The sequence below is a fragment of the Phyllobates terribilis genome, unplaced genomic scaffold (genome assembly GCF_046119375.1).
Source record: "Phyllobates terribilis strain yellow unplaced genomic scaffold, ASM4611937v1 Scaffold_255__1_contigs__length_2797608, whole genome shotgun sequence".
Classification (NCBI taxonomy): Eukaryota; Metazoa; Chordata; class Amphibia; order Anura; family Dendrobatidae; genus Phyllobates; species Phyllobates terribilis.
The window spans coordinates 2,771,565-2,797,609 of record NW_027363015.1 but is presented as its reverse complement, the minus strand read 5'-3'; the positions used below and the strand labels follow the sequence as shown (position 1 = coordinate 2,797,609).

The window sequence follows — 26,045 nt, the reverse complement described above, 5'->3', positions numbered from 1 at the left end:
AATGGATTTTTAGAACAGGGAGATGGAAAAAGAGCTTGCTCTGTCCACTCCACGCATTGACCTGGTATTGCAGTATCTCCAGGACCGGTGCACCCCTTCTTTAATGCAGTTTCTAAAATCAGAAAGAATTGAATTCAATGTTTTTTGTTCATTTTGCTTGTTTGTCGGATTTTGGGATGGACTCTTTGGCTCTGCTTTTCTTCTCCTCATTGGATTTTTCATGTTCAAAGTTGCAGAAGCCAGATTACAAGCTCATTTTGGTTCAACTTCAGCAACTGTGCATTGCATTGCCATGTAATGTGATGCAATGCTATCTTTCTAGCTCTCCCTTTTTACTTCCTTTTGGATAAACAGACATATTAGGCAAGCATTTTGGAGCTTTCACCTAAATAACTACAGGTGGTGAGATAAGCTGCACAATATAATTGACCTTTCAGTATATTGTTGCACACACACCATCTATTTAGCAAATGCCCTTGTTATCAACAGCAGCCTTTTAAACTCACCTGAGCTAACAGGTATGTGCGCTGGTTACTCTGCTGCGCTTAAAATTTCTTTTTTGGTTTGCTACAATGCCTTTTCTGAAACGTTGTCTCCTTCTGCTGGAACACTGACTTCTTTCATTTAATGCCTGCAGACTATAAAAGAGAACCCAACCCAAAAAGTTTGGTTGATTAGTCTGTGGCATTCTGTTAAACTGTTGCTTATGGCGGTCTCTGTGAGCTTCTCAGCGACATTCAGCCAGCCAGGTATCCTGCCTGCAGTAGATGGAATGTGGCAATGGAACGCTGGCTGCACGTGTCATAATAGGCTCTGAGCCTTTATATACCTGTGCACAGCAGCAGCCACCTTCAGTCTGCTGCTGGACAGCCAGCAGCAGCAGCAGCAGGAGAGGTATGTAATCAGGAGCCCTCCTGCTAAGGGTAGACAGCTGCTCGTTCCACCCCACCCCCCGCCTTAATTGGTTCTCCTCCCTTCCAACGGTGTTGAGGCGGGTGGGAACAGCAGGGGGTGAAGGTGCTGTGTTTAAAGAGGTGGAGTTATGCAGATCTAAAACGCGTGGATTGCAGCAGCAGCAAGCCGAAAAGTGCAGGCATGTAAGGGATCTAGAGGTTGACAACATGTCTTCTTAACGGGAGTCCAGGAGCTCATCTCCACAAATGGACTTTTTAGGATCCTTGGGTGGCTCCGTAGTTTGAAACCAATTCTGGTTATCGCTTCTCGGCCTTTTGGCTAAGATCAAGTGTAGTATCTGTTCTTATCAGTTTAATATCTGATACGTCCCCTATCTGGGGACCATATATTAAATGGATTTTTAGAACAGGGAGATGGAAAAAGAGCTTGCTCTGTCCACTCCACGCATTGACCTGGTATTGCAGTATCTCCAGGACCGGTGCACCCCTTCTTTAATGCAGTTTCTAAAATCAGAAAGAATTGAATTCAATGTTTTTTGTTCATTTTGCTTGTTTGTCGGATTTTGGGATGGACTCTTTGTCTCTGCTTTTCTTCTCCTCATTGGATTTTTCATGTTCAAAGTTGCAGAAGCCAGATTACAAGCTCATTTTGGTTCAACTTCAGCAACTGTGCATTGCATTGCCATGTAATGTGATGCAATGCTATCTTTCTAGCTCTCCCTTTTTACTTCCTTTTGGATAAACAGACATATTAGGCAAGCATTTTGGAGCTTTCACCTAAATAACTACAGGTGGTGAGATAAGCTGCACAATATAATTGACCTTTCAGTATATTGTTGCACACACACCATCTATTTAGCAAATGCCCTTGTTATCAACAGCAGCCTTTTAAACTCACCTGAGCTAACAGGTATGTGCGCTGGTTACTCTGCTGCGCTTAAAATTTCTTTTTTGGTTTGCTACAATGCCTTTTCTGAAACGTCTCCTTCTGCTGGAACACTGACTTCTTTCATTTAATGCCTGCAGACTATAAAAGAGAACCCAACCCAAAAAGTTTGGTTGATTAGTCTGTGGCATTCTGTTAAACTGTTGCTTATGGCGGTCTCTGTGAGCTTCTCAGCGACATTCAGCCAGCCAGGTATCCTGCCTGCAGTAGATGGAATGTGGCAATGGAACGCTGGCTGCGCGTGTCATAATAGGCTCTGAGCCTTTATATACCTGTGCACAGCAGCAGCCACCTTCAGTCTGCTGCTGGACAGCCAGCAGCAGCAGCAGCAGGAGAGGTATGTAATCAGGAGCCCTCCTGCTAAGGGTAGACAGCTGCTCGTTCCACCCCACCCCCCGCCTTAATTGGTTCTCCTCCCTTCCAACGGTGTTGAGGTGGGTGGGAACAGCAGGGAGTGAAGGTGCTGTGTTTAAAGAGGTGGAGTTATGCAGATCTAAAACGCGTGGATTGCAGCAGCAGCAAGCCGAAAAGTGCAGGCATGTAAGGGATCTAGAGGTTGACAACATGTCTTCTTAACGGGAGTCCAGGAGCTCATCTCCACAAATGGACTTTTTAGGATCCTTGGGTGGCTCCGTAGTTTGAAACCAATTCTGGTTATCGCTTCTCGGCCTTTTGGCTAAGATCAAGTGTAGTATCTGTTCTTATCAGTTTAATATCTGATACGTCCCCTATCTGGGGACCATATATTAAATGGATTTTTAGAACAGGGAGATGGAAAAAGAGCTTGCTCTGTCCACTCCACGCATTGACCTGGTATTGCAGTATCTCCAGGACCGGTGCACCCCTTCTTTAATGCAGTTTCTAAAATCAGAAAGAATTGAATTCAATGTTTTTTGTTCATTTTGCTTGTTTGTCGGATTTTGGGATGGACTCTTTGGCTCTGCTTTTCTTCTCCTCATTGGATTTTTCATGTTCAAAGTTGCAGAAGCCAGATTACAAGCTCATTTTGGTTCAACTTCAGCAACTGTGCATTGCATTGCCATGTAATGTGATGCAATGCTATCTTTCTAGCTCTCCCTTTTTACTTCCTTTTGGATAAACAGACATATTAGGCAAGCATTTTGGAGCTTTCACCTAAATAACTACAGGTGGTGAGATAAGCTGCACAATATAATTGACCTTTCAGTATATTGTTGCACACACACCATCTATTTAGCAAATGCCCTTGTTATCAACAGCAGCCTTTTAAACTCACCTGAGCTAACAGGTATGTGCGCTGGTTACTCTGCTGCGCTTAAAATTTCTTTTTTGGTTTGCTACAATGCCTTTTCTGAAACGTTGTCTCCTTCTGCTGGAACACTGACTTCTTTCATTTAATGCCTGCAGACTATAAAAGAGAACCCAACCCAAAAAGTTTGGTTGATTAGTCTGTGGCATTCTGTTAAACTGTTGCTTATGGCGGTCTCTGTGAGCTTCTCAGCGACATTCAGCCAGCCAGGTATCCTGCCTGCAGTAGATGGAATGTGGCAATGGAACGCTGGCTGCGCGTGTCATAATAGGCTCTGAGCCTTTATATACCTGTGCACAGCAGCAGCCACCTTCAGTCTGCTGCTGGACAGCCAGCAGCAGCAGCAGCAGGAGAGGTATGTAATCAGGAGCCCTCCTGCTAAGGGTAGACAGCTGCTCGTTCCACCCCACCCCCCGCCTTAATTGGTTCTCCTCCCTTCCAACGGTGTTGAGGCGGGTGGGAACAGCAGGGGGTGAAGGTGCTGTGTTTAAAGAGGTGGAGTTATGCAGATCTAAAACGCGTGGATTGCAGCAGCAGCAAGCCGAAAAGTGCAGGCATGTAAGGGATCTAGAGGTTGACAACATGTCTTCTTAACGGGAGTCCAGGAGCTCATCTCCACAAATGGACTTTTTAGGATCCTTGGGTGGCTCCGTAGTTTGAAACCAATTCTGGTTATCGCTGCTCGGCCTTTTGGCTAAGATCAAGTGCTTTATTGCAGGAGATTGTAGTTGAAGGGCACTCGGGTACCCCTCTCCTTGGCCTGGCAGGATCGTCCACTTTGGTGGACTTAACCTGCTTGCTGCTATTAGGGAGAGGGCTTAGTCCCAGGGTAACGAGTTGCGATCCCCCAGCTTCCAGGTGTTTTTCGCTGCAAGAACACTGGGAGCGCAGATTGCAAGCGGCTGCAATTTGCAACCTTGTTGCCTTTTTCCATGGAGGTTGACCCTAACCTCGTGCCTCTTTATGCGAGGCTAAAAAACTCTATCCGAGTTCACTTCACGGCGGGTGGCTCGGATATGAGGAAATTAGGGTATGTAGTCCAGGACGTGCTCAGGAACCTTCTTGGCGTACAAAGGAATGAAATTCTCTCCATCCAGGATTATCCCAGAAGAGGTGACTATGACATCACATTCACCGGAGAAGGTATTTTTAGAGATGTACTAGAAAAGTTAAAAAAAGTTGAAAATAGTCCTGTTTTGAAAGGGATACAAATTGTTGAGCACGTCCTGGATGAGGTAAGACTGGTTATTGTAAAAATATTTTCGCCCTTTGTTTCTGCTCCAGAAGTAATGTCATTTCTAGCAATTTATTTTAAAAGTGTTAAATGTATTGGGAAGATATTAAACGAATATAACATATGGACATCTAAGTGGAAATTCCTTGTGAAGTGTACAAGAGATCCAAATACACCAGGTGGTATACGGCTCCCCCCTGCCCGTTTCAAAATTGGGCAAACAAATGGGGATTTCTTCTTTTCTGGGATGCCAGTATATTGCAGAAATTGTGGGCGCTATGGTCATTCAAAAGAAAACTGTCATGTATCATGTAGAAATTGTGCTAGTGAAGAACATGAGACAAAAGAATGCCCTAAGGAAAAGAAATGCAGTTTTTGCCAGACTCCAGGTCACTTTTATTTTTCTTGCCCTCACAGATTTCGGGAAGATGAGCAAAAGGGGAAGTCCAAGACGTCCGACCAAGGACCAAAAGATCAGACCACCCCTCAGGAGGAGGAACAACAACCTGGAGCCTCTGGAGACAATAAGGGCGTACCAAATAGTGAAGTGTCTCCAGAGTCTATGACAGGTAAAATACCAAATCCCAAAACCTGGCTGCAGGACCTGCGGGAGTCCAAAAGGAGGGCTGAGAAGGAGCAGAAGGGCACTACTGGTAAGGTCAAAAGGGACCGGCAAAAGGCCGACACAGAAGCCCATGCCCAGTCTGGGTCTCCTAGTGCTGAGGGCGCTGAGTGGATAAAGGTGGGTCCTAAGAAAAAGAAAAAGGGTGGTTCGGAGGAGGCAGCAGGAGGTGAACAGATGGACACTTCTCCAGAAGGGGACGTGGACGCTGGACCCTCAGGGGTTTCGGTCTCCGCTGCTACAGGTGGGGACCGGGATCTTGCTGACTCTGAAGAGTCAGAGGCTCTGCCTTGTGCGCAACCTCCTCCTATAGGACGACCTTCTACAGGTCAAACAGGGGCGGCGGAACCCCTCGGGGACCCACCTGATGAGGAACTGCATGGCCAGCCAATGGAGACCCAGCGGGTTCTGCCAGCCAGCCCTCCGAGCTATGCCAGTGTAGCGTCGGGTTTATATAAATGTGGTAATCTTTCCTCCTCCACGGAGACTCTCGTGACGATACTATCAGATGAGGAGGGAGGCGCAAGCCCAGTGGTCTGATCAGGTTCATCGGACAGGAAAATCCGTTGCTCTTAGTTACCTAAGTAAAATTTCTACATTTTCTAATGATGGCTGAACTCAAAGGTATTTCCCTCAACGTGAGAGGCATAAAATCTAACACGAGAAGAACTGCTCTTTTTAATTTTTTTACGTGTTTTACTGCATCTGTATTTTTTCTGCAAGAATGTAATATCCCACATGAAATGTCATATCAAAAATATAAAGATGAGTGGAAGTGTGGGCCATCTGTCTGGTCCGGATCGAATGCTGCAGGATCAGCGGGTGTAGCCATACTTTTTAAAGGGAACGTTTTAATTGATTTTATTCAGGAAATTTTACCAGGTCGTATTTTATTAGTGAAAGCTTTTATTGATGGTATTAGATGGCAGTTTTTAAATTTTTATGGATCCCCAGAGAAAAATGAAAGAGCCGAAATGCTTGATCTTTTACCATTATTTATTAATAACTCTGAACCTTTTATCTTAGCAGGGGATTTTAATTGTGTTTTAAAAGGTGAAAACCGGCGCTCCAGCTCTGTAAGCAGGAACTACGATAAAACCTCAGGTATGCTACATGATATAGTCAAAGATGCTAAATTGATAGACATATATAAAGAGTGTCATAGTGACAGCCCAGAGGATGCCGGTTTCACTTGGAGCAATGCTAATTGTAGCTCTAGGATTGATTTTATTTTTGGTTCAGATAAAACAATACCTGCCAAATGTGAAGTTTTAACTAATATATTTTCAGACCATAAACTTTTATCCTTTACCATAAAAGTAAATGACAACAAAAAATGTGGTAAGAAAAGCTGGAAAATGAACGTATCCCTTTTAACCGACCCGCAGATTTTATCAGATTTTATTGAGTTTTATAGGAAATGTAGAAAAGGGAAAAAAACAAATGAGACTATGAGTGTATGGTGGGATAGAATGAAAGTAAAAATAAAAGACTTTTTTATTAAAAAGAGTATATGTAGAGCCAAAGAAAAATATGAAGAATATAGAATTTTAAATACCCGCCTACAAACATTATTTAAGCTCAGAGACAATGGGATAGATGTACAACTTGATATTTCAAACTTAAAAGAAGAGATTTCAAAATGGCTAGAACAAAAAGGAAAAGAGATCATTTTTCGTTCTAGAGTACAACATATAGAAGAAAATGAAAAGTGTTCCAGATATTTTTTTAGGAAAAATAAAAAAGAAAAAGTGATAATTGACCATATAGATGGTGAGAATAATATAAAAAATATGCTGGGTAAAGTTGAGGTTTTTTTTTCTAATCTTTTTAATGGAAAAAATATAGATAATAAATTAATGGATGATTCGCTGCAAGGACTAACAGCTGTTTTAGATCCCGCATCCCAAGAGTTTTTATCCCAAGTTTTAACGGAACAAGAAGTGTTAAAAACTATTAAAAGTTTTAAAACTGGAAAGGTCCCTGGTCCTGATGGCATCCCAATAGAATTTTATGTATGTTTTTATGATATTTTAAAAGATGATTTGTTTTATTTGTTTACTGAGGTTTTTAATAATAAGGTTTTATTAAATTCCTGGAAGAAAGGTGAAGTCTCCCTCCTATACAAAAAAGGCGATAAATCAAAATTAGAAAACTGGAGACCAATAACACTTTTAAATTGTGACTATAAAATAATGGCTAAAATTTGTGCAAATCGTCTAAAAGAAGTCATCAGCAAAGTTATTCATTCTAATCAAGTGTGTGGGGTGCCGGGGCGCAGTATATGGGACAATCTGAATTTAGTGAAAGACTGTATTGAGGATGTGAAAGACAGAAAGGGGAAAATGGCGATTTTATCTATTGATTTTGAAAAAGCATTTGACCGTGTCTCACACTTTTATCTTTTTAAAGTTTTAGAGAAAATGGGCATACCAGAAGGGTTTTTACTATCGCTTAAAGCATTTTACAAGGATTGTACAAGTAAGATTTTAGTGAATGGTTTTAAGACACAAGAGGTATTTTTACGGTCAGGGGTGAAACAGGGATGCCCTCTGTCCCCCCTACTGTTTATCTGTGCACTGGAACCAATGTTATGTGCAATACGCCAAAATAAACAGATATGCGGTGTCCCTCTGCCTGGAAGCGGTGGTTTGGAGGCCAAGGTTGTAGGCTACATGGATGACGTGGCGGTCTTGTGTACAGATGCACCATCACTTACGGCCACTCTCCATCAAGTGCAATCCTTTTGTCTAGCTTCTGGTTTTAAAATCAATTTTAATAAGTGTAACATTTTAAGTGTTGGGGGGATGATTTTACGTGATGTACCAATTAATGTCTCCGAATCCATTTCCATTTTAGGTATATCATTCACTGAAAATAATGATGGTTATAATAGTTGGGAAACAATTACACAGAAAGTAAATACGAAAATATGTATGTGGAACATGAGGAGACTTACAATGGAGGGTAAAGTATTGGTTTTAAAGATGGTGATTTTACCTCTTTTATTGTATCTTAGCATGGTTTTCCCCCCGCCTGTTAATGTTTTAAAAAAGATAACCAAAACCTGTTTTACCTTCTTTTGGAACTCAAAAATGGAAAAGCTGAAAAGAGAAATCGTGATGAAATCAAAAGTAAAAGGTGGTAAAGATTTTCCAGATTTTAATAGGTTTCTTTTAATCCATCTGTTCGTTTACTGTTTTAATGCCCTTTTTAAGAATCACTATTGGTCCTTTTTTATGCGTTTTAATACAGGATTTTTTATGAGAAAGTTTGGATGGTATGAAGTTAATATATCTGTGTCCCATGCTTTTAATTTGTCGACGCATTATGAGATTTTAAGGAAAATAGTGTCCGATTTTAATTTAGGGACTAAGAAAATAGAGGAATTAAGAAATAGTAAGAAGCTAATTAAAGAAATACGTAAAAGTGAGGAAATATGTAATGTTGACAGATATGATGATGACAAATCTATGTCTATCTGGAAAATGATTAACGTTTTTTATCTTTTTAATGAACAGAGAGATCTGGCTTGGAGTTGCATGCACCGCTGTCTTCCTTGCCGGGCATTCCAATACAGAAGAGGATTTGTGAGGTCTGCCATCTGCCCAAGAGCCGGATGCCAAGAAGAGGAAACGGTGGAACATCTATTATGGACATGTAATTTTGCAAAGGATTTCTGGAGAAGACTGCTCCCCTTACTGGAAAGGGTGGCAGACCTCAAGGACTTTACATATAAAACTGTGCTATACGGACTTATGGAATGCCCCACAATGGACCAGTACACAATGGCTTGGAAGACAGTGAACTGCGCCAAGTCATCTCTCTGGAAAGCGCGCAACATTGCTATTTTTAAACAAGATGTTTTATCAGTGAATGATGTTTTAAGTTTATGTTTATGTGAAATGTATACTTATTATTTAATTGACAAAAAGAAGAATGTACATATTTCCAAAAAATGGCTTGTTGACCAATGGAACCTAATTATTTAAAATCTTTGTATTTTTTTGTTTTGTAAATTTCATTTGTCTTTTAACGTTTGGTATTTGTCTAATTATGCTTGTAATTTGTTAAAGTTTTAATAAACGGTTTTATCCCTCTGCAGGGGATAGCCAAATTAAAAAAAAAAATCTGTTCTTATCAGTTTAATATCTGATACGTCCCCTATCTGGGGACCATATATTAAATGGATTTTTAGAACAGGGAGATGGAAAAAGAGCTTGCTCTGTCCACTCCACGCATTGACCTGGTATTGCAGTATCTCCAGGACCGGTGCACCCCTTCTTTAATGCAGTTTCTAAAATCAGAAAGAATTGAATTCAATGTTTTTTGTTCATTTTGCTTGTTTGTCGGATTTTGGGATGGACTCTTTGGCTCTGCTTTTCTTCTCCTCATTGGATTTTTCATGTTCAAAGTTGCAGAAGCCAGATTACAAGCTCATTTTGGTTCAACTTCAGCAACTGTGCATTGCATTGCCATGTAATGTGATGCAATGCTATCTTTCTAGCTCTCCCTTTTTACTTCCTTTTGGATAAACAGACATATTAGGCAAGCATTTTGGAGCTTTCACCTAAATAACTACAGGTGGTGAGATAAGCTGCACAATATAATTGACCTTTCAGTATATTGTTGCACACACACCATCTATTTAGCAAATGCCCTTGTTATCAACAGCAGCCTTTTAAACTCACCTGAGCTAACAGGTATGTGCGCTGGTTACTCTGCTGCGCTTAAAATTTCTTTTTTGGTTTGCTACAATGCCTTTTCTGAAACGTTGTCTCCTTCTGCTGGAACACTGACTTCTTTCATTTAATGCCTGCAGACTATAAAAGAGAACCCAACCCAAAAAGTTTGGTTGATTAGTCTGTGGCATTCTGTTAAACTGTTGCTTATGGCGGTCTCTGTGAGCTTCTCAGCGACATTCAGCCAGCCAGGTATCCTGCCTGCAGTAGATGGAATGTGGCAATGGAACGCTGGCTGCGCGTGTCATAATAGGCTCTGAGCCTTTATATACCTGTGCACAGCAGCAGCCACCTTCAGTCTGCTGCTGGACAGCCAGCAGCAGCAGCAGCAGGAGAGGTATGTAATCAGGAGCCCTCCTGCTAAGGGTAGACAGCTGCTCGTTCCACCCCACCCCCCGCCTTAATTGGTTCTCCTCCCTTCCAACGGTGTTGAGGCGGGTGGGAACAGCAGGGGGTGAAGGTGCTGTGTTTAAAGAGGTGGAGTTATGCAGATCTAAAACGCGTGGATTGCAGCAGCAGCAAGCCGAAAAGTGCAGGCATGTAAGGGATCTAGAGGTTGACAACATGTCTTCTTAACGGGAGTCCAGGAGCTCATCTCCACAAATGGACTTTTTAGGATCCTTGGGTGGCTCCGTAGTTTGAAACCAATTCTGGTTATCGCTTCTCGGCCTTTTGGCTAAGATCAAGTGTAGTATCTGTTCTTATCAGTTTAATATCTGATACGTCCCCTATCTGGGGACCATATATTAAATGGATTTTTAGAACAGGGAGATGGAAAAAGAGCTTGCTCTGTCCACTCCACGCATTGACCTGGTATTGCAGTATCTCCAGGACCGGTGCACCCCTTCTTTAATGCAGTTTCTAAAATCAGAAAGAATTGAATTCAATGTTTTTTGTTCATTTTGCTTGTTTGTCGGATTTTGGGATGGACTCTTTGGCTCTGCTTTTCTTCTCCTCATTGGATTTTTCATGTTCAAAGTTGCAGAAGCCAGATTACAAGCTCATTTTGGTTCAACTTCAGCAACTGTGCATTGCATTGCCATGTAATGTGATGCAATGCTATCTTTCTAGCTCTCCCTTTTTACTTCCTTTTGGATAAACAGACATATTAGGCAAGCATTTTGGAGCTTTCACCTAAATAACTACAGGTGGTGAGATAAGCTGCACAATATAATTGACCTTTCAGTATATTGTTGCACACACACCATCTATTTAGCAAATGCCCTTGTTATCAACAGCAGCCTTTTAAACTCACCTGAGCTAACAGGTATGTGCGCTGGTTACTCTGCTGCGCTTAAAATTTCTTTTTTGGTTTGCTACAATGCCTTTTCTGAAACGTTGTCTCCTTCTGCTGGAACACTGACTTCTTTCATTTAATGCCTGCAGACTATAAAAGAGAACCCAACCCAAAAAGTTTGGTTGATTAGTCTGTGGCATTCTGTTAAACTGTTGCTTATGGCGGTCTCTGTGAGCTTCTCAGCGACATTCAGCCAGCCAGGTATCCTGCCTGCAGTAGATGGAATGTGGCAATGGAACGCTGGCTGCGCGTGTCATAATAGGCTCTGAGCCTTTATATACCTGTGCACAGCAGCAGCCACCTTCAGTCTGCTGCTGGACAGCCAGCAGCAGCAGCAGCAGGAGAGGTATGTAATCAGGAGCCCTCCTGCTAAGGGTAGACAGCTGCTCGTTCCACCCCACCCCCCGCCTTAATTGGTTCTCCTCCCTTCCAACGGTGTTGAGGCGGGTGGGAACAGCAGGGGGTGAAGGTGCTGTGTTTAAAGAGGTGGAGTTATGCAGATCTAAAACGCGTGGATTGCAGCAGCAGCAAGCCGAAAAGTGCAGGCATGTAAGGGATCTAGAGGTTGACAACATGTCTTCTTAACGGGAGTCCAGGAGCTCATCTCCACAAATGGACTTTTTAGGATCCTTGGGTGGCTCCGTAGTTTGAAACCAATTCTGGTTATCGCTTCTCGGCCTTTTGGCTAAGATCAAGTGTAGTATCTGTTCTTATCAGTTTAATATCTGATACGTCCCCTATCTGGGGACCATATATTAAATGGATTTTTAGAACAGGGAGATGGAAAAAGAGCTTGCTCTGTCCACTCCACGCATTGACCTGGTATTGCAGTATCTCCAGGACCGGTGCACCCCTTCTTTAATGCAGTTTCTAAAATCAGAAAGAATTGAATTCAATGTTTTTTGTTCATTTTGCTTGTTTGTCGGATTTTGGGATGGACTCTTTGGCTCTGCTTTTCTTCTCCTCATTGGATTTTTCATGTTCAAAGTTGCAGAAGCCAGATTATAAGCTCATTTTGGTTCAACTTCAGCAACTGTGCATTGCATTGCCATGTAATGTGATGCAATGCTATCTTTCTAGCTCTCCCTTTTTACTTCCTTTTGGATAAACAGACATATTAGGCAAGCATTTTGGAGCTTTCACCTAAATAACTACAGGTGGTGAGATAAGCTGCACAATATAATTGACCTTTCAGTATATTGTTGCACACACACCATCTATTTAGCAAATGCCCTTGTTATCAACAGCAGCCTTTTAAACTCACCTGAGCTAACAGGTATGTGCGCTGGTTACTCTGCTGCGCTTAAAATTTCTTTTTTGGTTTGCTACAATGCCTTTTCTGAAACGTTGTCTCCTTCTGCTGGAACACTGACTTCTTTCATTTAATGCCTGCAGACTATAAAAGAGAACCCAACCCAAAAAGTTTGGTTGATTAGTCTGTGGCATTCTGTTAAACTGTTGCTTATGGCGGTCTCTGTGAGCTTCTCAGCGACATTCAGCCAGCCAGGTATCCTGCCTGCAGTAGATGGAATGTGGCAATGGAACGCTGGCTGCGCGTGTCATAATAGGCTCTGAGCCTTTATATACCTGTGCACAGCAGCAGCCACCTTCAGTCTGCTGCTGGACAGCCAGCAGCAGCAGCAGCAGGAGAGGTATGTAATCAGGAGCCCTCCTGCTAAGGGTAGACAGCTGCTCGTTCCACCCCACCCCCCGCCTTAATTGGTTCTCCTCCCTTCCAACGGTGTTGAGGCGGGTGGGAACAGCAGGGGGTGAAGGTGCTGTGTTTAAAGAGGTGGAGTTATGCAGATCTAAAACGCGTGGATTGCAGCAGCAGCAAGCCGAAAAGTGCAGGCATGTAAGGGATCTAGAGGTTGACAACATGTCTTCTTAACGGGAGTCCAGGAGCTCATCTCCACAAATGGACTTTTTAGGATCCTTGGGTGGCTCCGTAGTTTGAAACCAATTCTGGTTATCGCTTCTCGGCCTTTTGGCTAAGATCAAGTGTAGTATCTTTCGAAAAGGCGGTTTTGGATGTTGGCCGCCCTAGTAGATTGATACATTATGCACACTGGGGTTTAGGCGCTTGTTAGTACGCCAGGTGGCTAATATAGTCATCTGGTGGAAAGCATGGCCCCCCAGGATCGACGCCATTGGGCCGGGGAAGATCGAAAGCCCGAAGTGTGAAGTGCCCCAGGAGTGGTGACCCTGGGGTGCCTTAACTCACTGGGATTGGGAACCCCACTTGAGTTTATGGCACATTTGCACAAGCACTTCAAATTTTCTTTCTTCGCACACACCCTTATTCCGGGCCTTCTGGCCTTAGGATGGGGAATTTTTCAATTCCCGGTCGAAGGTCCGGGCAGTATTATACTGTGAAACCTTCACTATTTATTTAATTTCTTTGTCACTGTGTGTCCACTTATTCACGTGTGTCACGTCCTACTAGGATTTTGTCGGGATGCGGTTCCCTTACGGGTTCCTCTCTTGGCAGGTCTAGGGGGGGAGTGTGTGGCCATCAGGTTCCGCTCCCCCCTGAACCCCCCTGGCTCTACTCTTTCGGGAGGAGAGCGTTGTTGGCTCCCCTCTTCCGGGAGGGGAGCACAGTCTTTGGCTCCCAGTGGCTTGCTCGGGTGAGAACTCGGGCAGGTGCTGGGGGTAAGATTGAGTCGCCTCTGGCTTCGGCTGGAGGTGGCTTTTTGTCCCTGTTCCTCGCTGTGGCCTTTTGGCTCGGAGGGACGGGGAATGGTTTGGGGGACCCTTCTCCTTTTGGAGAGGGTTTCAAGAAGACCAGCATCCTAGTGCACTTTTTTTGTGGCACTTGTCACTTTTTTAAGCGCACTCGGGTTTTGTACACGAATTCGGGCTTTCGAAAAAAAAAAAAATCTGTTCTTATCAGTTTAATATCTGATACGTCCCCTATCTGGGGACCATATATTAAATGGATTTTTAGAACAGGGAGATGGAAAAAGAGCTTGCTCTGTCCACTCCACGCATTGACCTGGTATTGCAGTATCTCCAGGACCGGTGCACCCCTTCTTTAATGCAGTTTCTAAAATCAGAAAGAATTGAATTCAATGTTTTTTGTTCATTTTGCTTGTTTGTCGGATTTTGGGATGGACTCTTTGGCTCTGCTTTTCTTCTCCTCATTGGATTTTTCATGTTCAAAGTTGCAGAAGCCAGATTACAAGCTCATTTTGGTTCAACTTCAGCAACTGTGCATTGCATTGCCATGTAATGTGATGCAATGCTATCTTTCTAGCTCTCCCTTTTTACTTCCTTTTGGATAAACAGACATATTAGGCAAGCATTTTGGAGCTTTCACCTAAATAACTACAGGTGGTGAGATAAGCTGCACAATATAATTGACCTTTCAGTATATTGTTGCACACACACCATCTATTTAGCAAATGCCCTTGTTATCAACAGCAGCCTTTTAAACTCACCTGAGCTAACAGGTATGTGCGCTGGTTACTCTGCTGTGCTTAAAATTTCTTTTTTGGTTTGCTACAATGCCTTTTCTGAAACGTTGTCTCCTTCTGCTGGAACACTGACTTCTTTCATTTAATGCCTGCAGACTATAAAAGAGAACCCAACCCAAAAAGTTTGGTTGATTAGTCTGTGGCATTCTGTTAAACTGTTGCTTATGGCGGTCTCTGTGAGCTTCTCAGCGACATTCAGCCAGCCAGGTATCCTGCCTGCAGTAGATGGAATGTGGCAATGGAACGCTGGCTGTGCGTGTCATAATAGGCTCTGAGCCTTTATATACCTGTGCACAGCAGCAGCCACCTTCAGTCTGCTGCTGGACAGCCAGCAGCAGCAGCAGCAGGAGAGGTATGTAATCAGGAGCCCTCCTGCTAAGGGTAGACAGCTGCTCGTTCCACCCCACCCCCCGCCTTAATTGGTTCTCCTCCCTTCCAACGGTGTTGAGGCGGGTGGGAACAGCAGGGGGTGAAGGTGCTGTGTTTAAAGAGGTGGAGTTATGCAGATCTAAAACGCGTGGATTGCAGCAGCAGCAAGCCGAAAAGTGCAGGCATGTAAGGGATCTAGAGGTTGACAACATGTCTTCTTAACGGGAGTCCAGGAGCTCATCTCCACAAATGGACTTTTTAGGATCCTTGGGTGGCTCCGTAGTTTGAAACCAATTCTGGTTATCGCTTCTCGGCCTTTTGGCTAAGATCAAGTGTAGTATCTGTTCTTATCAGTTTAATATCTGATACGTCTCCTATCTGGGGACCATATATTAAATGGATTTTTAGAACAGGGAGATGGAAAAAGAGCTTGCTCTGTCCACTCCACGCATTGACCTGGTATTGCAGTATCTCCAGGACCGGTGCACCCCTTCTTTAATGCAGTTTCTAAAATCAGAAAGAATTGAATTCAATGTTTTTTGTTCATTTTGCTTGTTTGTCGGATTTTGGGATGGACTCTTTGGCTCTGCTTTTCTTCTCCTCATTGGATTTTTCATGTTCAAAGTTGCAGAAGCCAGATTACAAGCTCATTTTGGTTCAACTTCAGCAACTGTGCATTGCATTGCCATGTAATGTGATGCAATGCTATCTTTCTAGCTCTCCCTTTTTACTTCCTTTTGGATAAACAGACATATTAGGCAAGCATTTTGGAGCTTTCACCTAAATAACTACAGGTGGTGAGATAAGCTGCACAATATAATTGACCTTTCAGTATATTGTTGCACACACACCATCTATTTAGCAAATGCCCTTGTTATCAACAGCAGCCTTTTAAACTCACCTGAGCTAACAGGTATGTGCGCTGGTTACTCTGCTGTGCTTAAAATTTCTTTTTTGGTTTGCTACAATACCTTTTCTGAAACGTTGTCTCCTTCTGCTGGAACACTGACTTCTTTCATTTAATGCCTGCAGACTATAAAAGAGAACCCAACCCAAAAAGTTTGGTTGATTAGTCTGTGGCATTCTGTTAAACTGTTGCTTATGGCGGTCTCTGTGAGCTTCTCAGCGACATTCAGCCAGCCAGGTATCCTGCCTGCAGTAGATGGAATGTGGCAATGGAACGCTGGCTGCGCGTGTCATAATAGGCTCTGAGCCTTTATATACCTGTGCACAGCAGCAGCCACCTTCAGTCTGCTGCTGGACAGCCAGCAGCAGCAGCAGCAGGAGAGGTATGTAATCAGGAGCCCTCCTGCTAAGGGTAGACAGCTGCTCGTTCCACCCCACCCCCCGCCTTAATTGGTTCTCCTCCCTTCCAACGGTGTTGAGGCGGGTGGGAACAGCAGGGGGTGAAGGTGCTGTGTTTAAAGAGGTGGAGTTATGCAGATCTAAAACGCGTGGATTGCAGCAGCAGCAAGCCGAAAAGTGCAGGCATGTAAGGGATCTAGAGGTTGACAACATGTCTTCTTAACGGGAGTTCAGGAGCTCATCTCCACAAATGGACTTTTTAGGATCCTTGGGTGGCTCCGTAGTTTGAAACCAATTCTGGTTATCGCTTCTCGGCCTTTTGGCTAAGATCAAGTGTAGTATCTGTTCTTATCAGTTTAATATCTGATACGTCCCCTATCTGGGGACCATATATTAAATGGATTTTTAGAACAGGGAGATGGAAAAAGAGCTTGCTCTGTCCACTCCACGCATTGACCTGGTATTGCAGTATCTCCAGGACCGGTGCACCCCTTCTTTAATGCAGTTTCTAAAATCAGAAAGAATTGAATTCAATGTTTTTTGTTCATTTTGCTTGTTTGTCGGATTTTGGGATGGACTCTTTGGCTCTGCTTTTCTTCTCCTCATTGGATTTTTCATGTTCAAAGTTGCAGAAGCCAGATTACAAGCTCATTTTGGTTCAACTTCAGCAACTGTGCATTGCATTGCCATGTAATGTGATGCAATGCTATCTTTCTAGCTCTCCCTTTTTACTTCCTTTTGGATAAACAGACATATTAGGCAAGCATTTTGGAGCTTTCACCTAAATAACTACAGGTGGTGAGATAAGCTGCACAATATAATTGACCTTTCAGTATATTGTTGCACACACACCATCTATTTAGCAAATGCCCTTGTTATCAACAGCAGCCTTTTAAACTCACCTGAGCTAACAGGTATGTGCGCTGGTTACTCTGCTGCGCTTAAAATTTCTTTTTTGGTTTGCTACAATGCCTTTTCTGAAACGTTGTCTCCTTCTGCTGGAACACTGACTTCTTTCATTTAATGCCTGCAGACTATAAAAGAGAACCCAACCCAAAAAGTTTGGTTGATTAGTCTGTGGCATTCTGTTAAACTGTTGCTTATGGCGGTCTCTGTGAGCTTCTCAGCGACATTCAGCCAGCCAGGTATCCTGCCTGCAGTAGATGGAATGTGGCAATGGAACGCTGGCTGCGCGTGTCATAATAGGCTCTGAGCCTTTATATACCTGTGCACAGCAGCAGCCACCTTCAGTCTGCTGCTGGACAGCCAGCAGCAGCAGCAGCAGGAGAGGTATGTAATCAGGAGCCCTCCTGCTAAGGGTAGACAGCTGCTCGTTCCACCCCACCCCCCGCCTTAATTGGTTCTCCTCCCTTCCAACGGTGTTGAGGCGGGTGGGAACAGCAGGGGGTGAAGGTGCTGTGTTTAAAGAGGTGGAGTTATGCAGATCTAAAACGCGTGGATTGCAGCAGCAGCAAGCCGAAAAGTGCAGGCATGTAAGGGATCTAGAGGTTGACAACATGTCTTCTTAACGGGAGTCCAGGAGCTCATCTCCACAAATGGACTTTTTAGGATCCTTGGGTGGCTCCGTAGTTTGAAACCAATTCTGGTTATCGCTTCTCGGCCTTTTGGCTAAGATCAAGTGTAGTATCTGTTCTTATCAGTTTAATATCTGATACGTCCCCTATCTGGGGACCATATATTAAATGGATTTTTAGAACAGGGAGATGGAAAAAGAGCTTGCTCTGTCCACTCCACGCATTGACCTGGTATTGCAGTATCTCCAGGACCGGTGCACCCCTTCTTTAATGCAGTTTCTAAAATCAGAAAGAATTGAATTCAATGTTTTTTGTTCATTTTGCTTGTTTGTCGGATTTTGGGATGGACTCTTTGGCTCTGCTTTTCTTCTCCTCATTGGATTTTTCATGTTCAAAGTTGCAGAAGCCAGATTACAAGCTCATTTTGGTTCAACTTCAGCAACTGTGCATTGCATTGCCATGTAATGTGATGCAATGCTATCTTTCTAGCTCTCCCTTTTTACTTCCTTTTGGATAAACAGACATATTAGGCAAGCATTTTGGAGCTTTCACCTAAATAACTACAGGTGGTGAGATAAGCTGCACAATATAATTGACCTTTCAGTATATTGTTGCACACACACCATCTATTTAGCAAATGCCCTTGTTATCAACAGCAGCCTTTTAAACTCACCTGAGCTAACAGGTATGTGCGCTGGTTACTCTGCTGCGCTTAAAATTTCTTTTTTGGTTTGCTACAATGCCTTTTCTGAAACGTTGTCTCCTTCTGCTGGAACACTGACTTCTTTCATTTAATGCCTGCAGACTATAAAAGAGAACCCAACCCAAAAAGTTTGGTTGATTAGTCTGTGGCATTCTGTTAAACTGTTGCTTATGGCGGTCTCTGTGAGCTTCTCAGCGACATTCAGCCAGCCAGGTATCCTGCCTGCAGTAGATGGAATGTGGCAATGGAACGCTGGCTGCGCGTGTCATAATAGGCTCTGAGCCTTTATATACCTGTGCACAGCAGCAGCCACCTTCAGTCTGCTGCTGGACAGCCAGCAGCAGCAGCAGCAGGAGAGGTATGTAATCAGGAGCCCTCCTGCTAAGGGTAGACAGCTGCTCGTTCCACCCCACCCCCCGCCTTAATTGGTTCTCCTCCCTTCCAACGGTGTTGAGGCGGGTGGGAACAGCAGGGGGTGAAGGTGCTGTGTTTAAAGAGGTGGAGTTATGCAGATCTAAAACGCGTGGATTGCAGCAGCAGCAAGCCGAAAAGTGCAGGCATGTAAGGGATCTAGAGGTTGACAACATGTCTTCTTAACGGGAGTCCAGGAGCTCATCTCCACAAATGGACTTTTTAGGATCCTTGGGTGGCTCCGTAGTTTGAAACCAATTCTGGTTATCGCTTCTCGGCCTTTTGGCTAAGATCAAGTGTAGTATCTGTTCTTATCAGTTTAATATCTGATACGTCCCCTATCTGGGGACCATATATTAAATGGATTTTTAGAACAGGGAGATGGAAAAAGAGCTTGCTCTGTCCACTCCACGCATTGACCTGGTATTGCAGTATCTCCAGGACCGGTGCACCCCTTCTTTAATGCAGTTTCTAAAATCAGAAAGAATTGAATTCAATGTTTTTTGTTCATTTTGCTTGTTTGTCGGATTTTGGGATGGACTCTTTGGCTCTGCTTTTCTTCTCCTCATTGGATTTTTCATGTTCAAAGTTGCAGAAGCCAGATTACAAGCTCATTTTGGTTCAACTTCAGCAACTGTGCATTGCATTGCCATGTAATGTGATGCAATGCTATCTTTCTAGCTCTCCCTTTTTACTTCCTTTTGGATAAACAGACATATTAGGCAAGCATTTTGGAGCTTTCACCTAAATAACTACAGGTGGTGAGATAAGCTGCACAATATAATTGACCTTTCAGTATATTGTTGCACACACACCATCTATTTAGCAAATGCCCTTGTTATCAACAGCAGCCTTTTAAACTCACCTGAGCTAACAGGTATGTGCGCTGGTTACTCTGCTGCGCTTAAAATTTCTTTTTTGGTTTGCTACAATGCCTTTTCTGAAACGTTGTCTCCTTCTGCTGGAACACTGACTTCTTTCATTTAATGCCTGCAGACTATAAAAGAGAACCCAACCCAAAAAGTTTGGTTGATTAGTCTGTGGCATTCTGTTAAACTGTTGCTTATGGCGGTCTCTGTGAGCTTCTCAGCGACATTCAGCCAGCCAGGTATCCTGCCTGCAGTAGATGGAATGTGGCAATGGAACGCTGGCTGCGCGTGTCATAATAGGCTCTGAGCCTTTATATACCTGTGCACAGCAGCAGCCACCTTCAGTCTGCTGCTGGACAGCCAGCAGCAGCAGCAGCAGGAGAGGTATGTAATCAGGAGCCCTCCTGCTAAGGGTAGACAGCTGCTCGTTCCACCCCACCCCCCGCCTTAATTGGTTCTCCTCCCTTCCAACGGTGTTGAGGCGGGTGGGAACAGCAGGGGGTGAAGGTGCTGTGTTTAAAGAGGTGGAGTTATGCAGATCTAAAACGCGTGGATTGCAGCAGCAGCAAGCCGAAAAGTGCAGGCATGTAAGGGATCTAGAGGTTGACAACATGTCTTCTTAACGGGAGTCCAGGAGCTCATCTCCACAAATGGACTTTTTAGGATCCTTGGGTGGCTCCGTAGTTTGAAACCAATTCTGGTTATCGCTTCTCGGCCTTTTGGCTAAGATCAAGTGTAGTATCTGTTCTTATCAGTTTAATATCTGATACGTCCCCTATCTGGGGACCATATATTAAATGGATTTTTAGAACAGGGAGATGGAAAAAGAGCTTGCTCTGTCCACTCCACGCATTGACCTGGTATTGCAGTATCTCCAGGACCGGTGCACCCCTTCTTTAATGCAGTTTCTAAAATCAGAAAGAATTGAATTCAATGTTTTTTGTTCATTTTGCTTGTTTGTCGGATTTTGGGATGGACTCTTTGGCTCTGCTTTTCTTCTCCTCATTGGATTTTTCATGTTCAAAGTTGCAGAAGCCAGATTACAAGCTCATTTTGGTTCAACTTCAGCAACTGTGCATTGCATTGCCATGTAATGTGATGCAATGCTATCTTTCTAGCTCTCCCTTTTTACTTCCTTTTGGATAAACAGACATATTAGGCAAGCATTTTGGAGCTTTCACCTAAATAACTACAGGTGGTGAGATAAGCTGCACAATATAATTGACCTTTCAGTATATTGTTGCACACACACCATCTATTTAGCAAATGCCCTTGTTATCAACAGCAGCCTTTTAAACTCACCTGAGCTAACAGGTATGTGCGCTGGTTACTCTGCTGCGCTTAAAATTTCTTTTTTGGTTTGCTACAATGCCTTTTCTGAAACGTTGTCTCCTTCTGCTGGAACACTGACTTCTTTCATTTAATGCCTGCAGACTATAAAAGAGAACCCAACCCAAAAAGTTTGGTTGATTAGTCTGTGGCATTCTGTTAAACTGTTGCTTATGGCGGTCTCTGTGAGCTTCTCAGCGACATTCAGCCAGCCAGGTATCCTGCCTGCAGTAGATGGAATGTGGCAATGGAACGCTGGCTGCGCGTGTCATAATAGGCTCTGAGCCTTTATATACCTGTGCACAGCAGCAGCCACCTTCAGTCTGCTGCTGGACAGCCAGCAGCAGCAGCAGCAGGAGAGGTATGTAATCAGGAGCCCTCCTGCTAAGGGTAGACAGCTGCTCGTTCCACCCCACCCCCCGCCTTAATTGATTCTCCTCCCTTCCAACGGTGTTGAGGCGGGTGGGAACAGCAGGGGGTGAAGGTGCTGTGTTTAAAGAGGTGGAGTTATGCAGATCTAAAACGCGTGGATTGCAGCAGCAGCAAGCCGAAAAGTGCAGGCATGTAAGGGATCTAGAGGTTGACAACATGTCTTCTTAACGGGAGTCCAGGAGCTCATCTCCACAAATGGACTTTTTAGGATCCTTGGGTGGCTCCGTAGTTTGAAACCAATTCTGGTTATCGCTTCTCGGCCTTTTGGCTAAGATCAAGTGTAGTATCTGTTCTTATCAGTTTAATATCTGATACGTCCCCTATCTGGGGACCATATATTAAATGGATTTTTAGAACAGGGAGATGGAAAAAGAGCTTGCTCTGTCCACTCCACGCATTGACCTGGTATTGCAGTATCTCCAGGACCGGTGCACCCCTTCTTTAATGCAGTTTCTAAAATCAGAAAGAATTGAATTCAATGTTTTTTGTTCATTTTGCTTGTTTGTCGGATTTTGGGATGGACTCTTTGGCTCTGCTTTTCTTCTCCTCATTGGATTTTTCATGTTCAAAGTTGCAGAAGCCAGATTACAAGCTCATTTTGGTTCAACTTCAGCAACTGTGCATTGCATTGCCATGTAATGTGATGCAATGCTATCTTTCTAGCTCTCCCTTTTTACTTCCTTTTGGATAAACAGACATATTAGGCAAGCATTTTGGAGCTTTCACCTAAATAACTACAGGTGGTGAGATAAGCTGCACAATATAATTGACCTTTCAGTATATTGTTGCACACACACCATCTATTTAGCAAATGCCCTTGTTATCAACAGCAGCCTTTTAAACTCACCTGAGCTAACAGGTATGTGCGCTGGTTACTCTGCTGCGCTTAAAATTTCTTTTTTGGTTTGCTACAATGCCTTTTCTGAAACGTTGTCTCCTTCTGCTGGAACACTGACTTCTTTCATTTAATGCCTGCAGACTATAAAAGAGAACCCAACCCAAAAAGTTTGGTTGATTAGTCTGTGGCATTCTGTTAAACTGTTGCTTATGGCGGTCTCTGTGAGCTTCTCAGCGACATTCAGCCAGCCAGGTATCCTGCCTGCAGTAGATGGAATGTGGCAATGGAACGCTGGCTGCGCGTGTCATAATAGGCTCTGAGCCTTTATATACCTGTGCACAGCAGCAGCCACCTTCAGTCTGCTGCTGGACAGCCAGCAGCAGCAGCAGCAGGAGAGGTATGTAATCAGGAGCCCTCCTGCTAAGGGTAGACAGCTGCTCGTTCCACCCCACCCCCCGCCTTAATTGGTTCTCCTCCCTTCCAACGGTGTTGAGGCGGGTGGGAACAGCAGGGGGTGAAGGTGCTGTGTTTAAAGAGGTGGAGTTATGCAGATCTAAAACGCGTGGATTGCAGCAGCAGCAAGCCGAAAAGTGCAGGCATGTAAGGGATCTAGAGGTTGACAACATGTCTTCTTAACGGGAGTCCAGGAGCTCATCTCCACAAATGGACTTTTTAGGATCCTTGGGTGGCTCCGTAGTTTGAAACCAATTCTGGTTATCGCTTCTCGGCCTTTTGGCTAAGATCAAGTGTAGTATCTGTTCTTATCAGTTTAATATCTGATACGTCCCCTATCTGGGGACCATATATTAAATGGATTTTTAGAACAGGGAGATGGAAAAAGAGCTTGCTCTGTCCACTCCACGCATTGACCTGGTATTGCAGTATCTCCAGGACCGGTGCACCCCTTCTTTAATGCAGTTTCTAAAATCAGAAAGAATTGAATTCAATGTTTTTTGTTCATTTTGCTTGTTTGTCGGATTTTGGGATGGACTCTTTGGCTCTGCTTTTCTTCTCCTCATTGGATTTTTCATGTTCAAAGTTGCAGAAGCCAGATTACAAGCTCATTTTGGTTCAACTTCAGCAACTGTGCATTGCATTGCCATGTAATGTGATGCAATGCTATCTTTCTAGCTCTCCCTTTTTACTTCCTTTTGGATAAACAGACATATTAGGCAAGCATTTTGGAGCTTTCACCTAAATAACTACAGGTGGTGAGATAAGCTGCACAATATAATTGACCTTTCAGTATATTGTTGCACACACACCATCTATTTAGCAAATGCCCTTGTTATCAACAGCAGCCTTTTAAACTCACCTGAGCTAACAGGTATGTGCGCTGGTTACTCTGCTGCGCTTAAAATTTCTTTTTTGGTTTGCTACAATGCCTTTTCTGAAACGTTGTCTCCTTCTGCTGGAACACTGACTTCTTTCATTTAATGCCTGCAGACTATAAAAGAGAACCCAACCCAAAAAGTTTGGTTGATTAGTCTGTGGCATTCTGTTAAACTGTTGCTTATGGCGGTCTCTGTGAGCTTCTCAGCGACATTCAGCCAGCCAGGTATCCTGCCTGCAGTAGATGGAATGCGGCAATGGAACGCTGGCTGCGTGTGTCATAATAGGCTCTGAGCCTTTATATACCTGTGCACAGCAGCAGCCACCTTCAGTCTGCTGCTGGACAGCCAGCAGCAGCAGCAGCAGGAGAGGTATGTAATCAGGAGCCCTCCTGCTAAGGGTAGACAGCTGCTCGTTCCACCCCACCCCCCGCCTTAATTGGTTCTCCTCCCTTCCAACGGTGTTGAGGCGGGTGGGAACAGCAGGGGGTGAAGGTGCTGTGTTTAAAGAGGTGGAGTTATGCAGATCTAAAACGCGTGGATTGCAGCAGCAGCAAGCCGAAAAGTGCAGGCATGTAAGGGATCTAGAGGTTGACAACATGTCTTCTTAACGGGAGTCCAGGAGCTCATCTCCACAAATGGACTTTTTAGGATCCTTGGGTGGCTCCGTAGTTTGAAACCAATTCTGGTTATCGCTTCTCGGCCTTTTGGCTAAGATCAAGTGTAGTATCTGTTCTTATCAGTTTAATATCTGATACGTCCCCTATCTGGGGACCATATATTAAATGGATTTTTAGAACAGGGAGATGGAAAAAGAGCTTGCTCTGTCCACTCCACGCATTGACCTGGTATTGCAGTATCTCCAGGACCGGTGCACCCCTTCTTTAATGCAGTTTCTAAAATCAGAAAGAATTGAATTCAATGTTTTTTGTTCATTTTGCTTGTTTGTCGGATTTTGGGATGGACTCTTTGGCTCTGCTTTTCTTCTCCTCATTGGATTTTTCATGTTCAAAGTTGCAGAAGCCAGATTACAAGCTCATTTTGGTTCAACTTCAGCAACTGTGCATTGCATTGCCATGTAATGTGATGCAATGCTATCTTTCTAGCTCTCCCTTTTTACTTCCTTTTGGATAAACAGACATATTAGGCAAGCATTTTGGAGCTTTCACCTAAATAACTACAGGTGGTGAGATAAGCTGCACAATATAATTGACCTTTCAGTATATTGTTGCACACACACCATCTATTTAGCAAATGCCCTTGTTATCAACAGCAGCCTTTTAAACTCACCTGAGCTAACAGGTATGTGCGCTGGTTACTCTGCTGCGCTTAAAATTTCTTTTTTGGTTTGCTACAATGCCTTTTCTGAAACGTTGTCTCCTTCTGCTGGAACACTGACTTCTTTCATTTAATGCCTGCAGACTATAAAAGAGAACCCAACCCAAAAAGTTTGGTTGATTAGTCTGTGGCATTCTGTTAAACTGTTGCTTATGGCGGTCTCTGTGAGCTTCTCAGCGACATTCAGCCAGCCAGGTATCCTGCCTGCAGTAGATGGAATGTGGCAATGGAACGCTGGCTGCGCGTGTCATAATAGGCTCTGAGCCTTTATATACCTGTGCACAGCAGCAGCCACCTTCAGTCTGCTGCTGGACAGCCAGCAGCAGCAGGAGAGGTATGTAATCAGGAGCCCTCCTGCTAAGGGTAGACAGCTGCTCGTTCCACCCCACCCCCCGCCTTAATTGGTTCTCCTCCCTTCCAATGGTGTTGAGGCGGGTGGGAACAGCAGGGGGTGAAGGTGCTGTGTTTAAAGAGGTGGAGTTATGCAGATCTAAAACGCGTGGATTGCAGCAGCAGCAAGCCGAAAAGTGCAGGCATGTAAGGGATCTAGAGGTTGACAACATGTCTTCTTAACGGGAGTCCAGGAGCTCATCTCCACAAATGGACTTTTTAGGATCCTTGGGTGGCTCCGTAGTTTGAAACCAATTCTGGTTATCGCTTCTCGGCCTTTTGGCTAAGATCAAGTGTAGTATCTGTTCTTATCAGTTTAATATCTGATACGTCCCCTATCTGGGGACCATATATTAAATGGATTTTTAGAACAGGGAGATGGAAAAAGAGCTTGCTCTGTCCACTCCACGCATTGACCTGGTATTGCAGTATCTCCAGGACCGGTGCACCCCTTCTTTAATGCAGTTTCTAAAATCAGAAAGAATTGAATTCAATGTTTTTTGTTCATTTTGCTTGTTTGTCGGATTTTGGGATGGACTCTTTGGCTCTGCTTTTCTTCTCCTCATTGGATTTTTCATGTTCAAAGTTGCAGAAGCCAGATTACAAGCTCATTTTGGTTCAACTTCAGCAACTGTGCATTGCATTGCCATGTAATGTGATGCAATGCTATCTT

At 43.8% G+C, this 26,045-nt stretch overlaps 15 non-coding genes and 2 pseudogenes across 15 annotated transcripts; all 17 read left to right on the top strand.

Annotated features, from left to right (window-relative positions):
• Positions 1 to 98, top strand: LOC141219216 (U2 spliceosomal RNA; annotated as a pseudogene; the record flags this gene model as incomplete).
• Positions 99 to 1,213: 1,115 nt separating this feature from the next.
• On the top strand, positions 1,214 to 1,404 carry LOC141219132 (U2 spliceosomal RNA). The gene has a single exon (XR_012287762.1). It is a non-coding gene; the product is annotated as a U2 spliceosomal RNA (small nuclear RNA).
• A 1,112-nt stretch (positions 1,405 to 2,516) lies between these two features.
• Positions 2,517 to 2,707, top strand: LOC141219130 (U2 spliceosomal RNA). Its single transcript, XR_012287761.1, has one exon. It is a non-coding gene; the product is annotated as a U2 spliceosomal RNA (small nuclear RNA).
• Positions 2,708 to 9,097: 6,390 nt separating this feature from the next.
• LOC141219191 (U2 spliceosomal RNA) lies at positions 9,098 to 9,287 on the top strand. Its single transcript, XR_012287815.1, has one exon. It is a non-coding gene; the product is annotated as a U2 spliceosomal RNA (small nuclear RNA).
• Positions 9,288 to 10,402: 1,115 nt separating this feature from the next.
• Positions 10,403 to 10,593, top strand: LOC141219129 (U2 spliceosomal RNA). Its single transcript, XR_012287760.1, has one exon. It is a non-coding gene; the product is annotated as a U2 spliceosomal RNA (small nuclear RNA).
• A 1,115-nt stretch (positions 10,594 to 11,708) lies between these two features.
• Positions 11,709 to 11,899, top strand: LOC141219128 (U2 spliceosomal RNA). Its single transcript, XR_012287759.1, has one exon. It is a non-coding gene; the product is annotated as a U2 spliceosomal RNA (small nuclear RNA).
• Positions 11,900 to 13,014: 1,115 nt separating this feature from the next.
• Positions 13,015 to 13,106, top strand: LOC141219227 (U2 spliceosomal RNA; annotated as a pseudogene).
• Positions 13,107 to 13,895: 789 nt separating this feature from the next.
• LOC141219189 (U2 spliceosomal RNA) lies at positions 13,896 to 14,078 on the top strand. The gene has a single exon (XR_012287813.1). It is a non-coding gene; the product is annotated as a U2 spliceosomal RNA (small nuclear RNA).
• Positions 14,079 to 15,193: 1,115 nt separating this feature from the next.
• On the top strand, positions 15,194 to 15,384 carry LOC141219151 (U2 spliceosomal RNA). The gene has a single exon (XR_012287781.1). It is a non-coding gene; the product is annotated as a U2 spliceosomal RNA (small nuclear RNA).
• Positions 15,385 to 16,499: 1,115 nt separating this feature from the next.
• LOC141219127 (U2 spliceosomal RNA) lies at positions 16,500 to 16,690 on the top strand. Its single transcript, XR_012287758.1, has one exon. It is a non-coding gene; the product is annotated as a U2 spliceosomal RNA (small nuclear RNA).
• Positions 16,691 to 17,805: 1,115 nt separating this feature from the next.
• Positions 17,806 to 17,996, top strand: LOC141219126 (U2 spliceosomal RNA). The gene has a single exon (XR_012287757.1). It is a non-coding gene; the product is annotated as a U2 spliceosomal RNA (small nuclear RNA).
• A 1,115-nt stretch (positions 17,997 to 19,111) lies between these two features.
• On the top strand, positions 19,112 to 19,302 carry LOC141219125 (U2 spliceosomal RNA). Its single transcript, XR_012287756.1, has one exon. It is a non-coding gene; the product is annotated as a U2 spliceosomal RNA (small nuclear RNA).
• Positions 19,303 to 20,417: 1,115 nt separating this feature from the next.
• LOC141219124 (U2 spliceosomal RNA) lies at positions 20,418 to 20,608 on the top strand. Its single transcript, XR_012287755.1, has one exon. It is a non-coding gene; the product is annotated as a U2 spliceosomal RNA (small nuclear RNA).
• A 1,115-nt stretch (positions 20,609 to 21,723) lies between these two features.
• Positions 21,724 to 21,914, top strand: LOC141219123 (U2 spliceosomal RNA). Its single transcript, XR_012287754.1, has one exon. It is a non-coding gene; the product is annotated as a U2 spliceosomal RNA (small nuclear RNA).
• A 1,115-nt stretch (positions 21,915 to 23,029) lies between these two features.
• Positions 23,030 to 23,220, top strand: LOC141219122 (U2 spliceosomal RNA). Its single transcript, XR_012287753.1, has one exon. It is a non-coding gene; the product is annotated as a U2 spliceosomal RNA (small nuclear RNA).
• Positions 23,221 to 24,335: 1,115 nt separating this feature from the next.
• On the top strand, positions 24,336 to 24,526 carry LOC141219120 (U2 spliceosomal RNA). Its single transcript, XR_012287751.1, has one exon. It is a non-coding gene; the product is annotated as a U2 spliceosomal RNA (small nuclear RNA).
• Positions 24,527 to 25,635: 1,109 nt separating this feature from the next.
• LOC141219119 (U2 spliceosomal RNA) lies at positions 25,636 to 25,826 on the top strand. The gene has a single exon (XR_012287750.1). It is a non-coding gene; the product is annotated as a U2 spliceosomal RNA (small nuclear RNA).
• Positions 25,827 to 26,045: the final 219 nt, after the last annotated feature.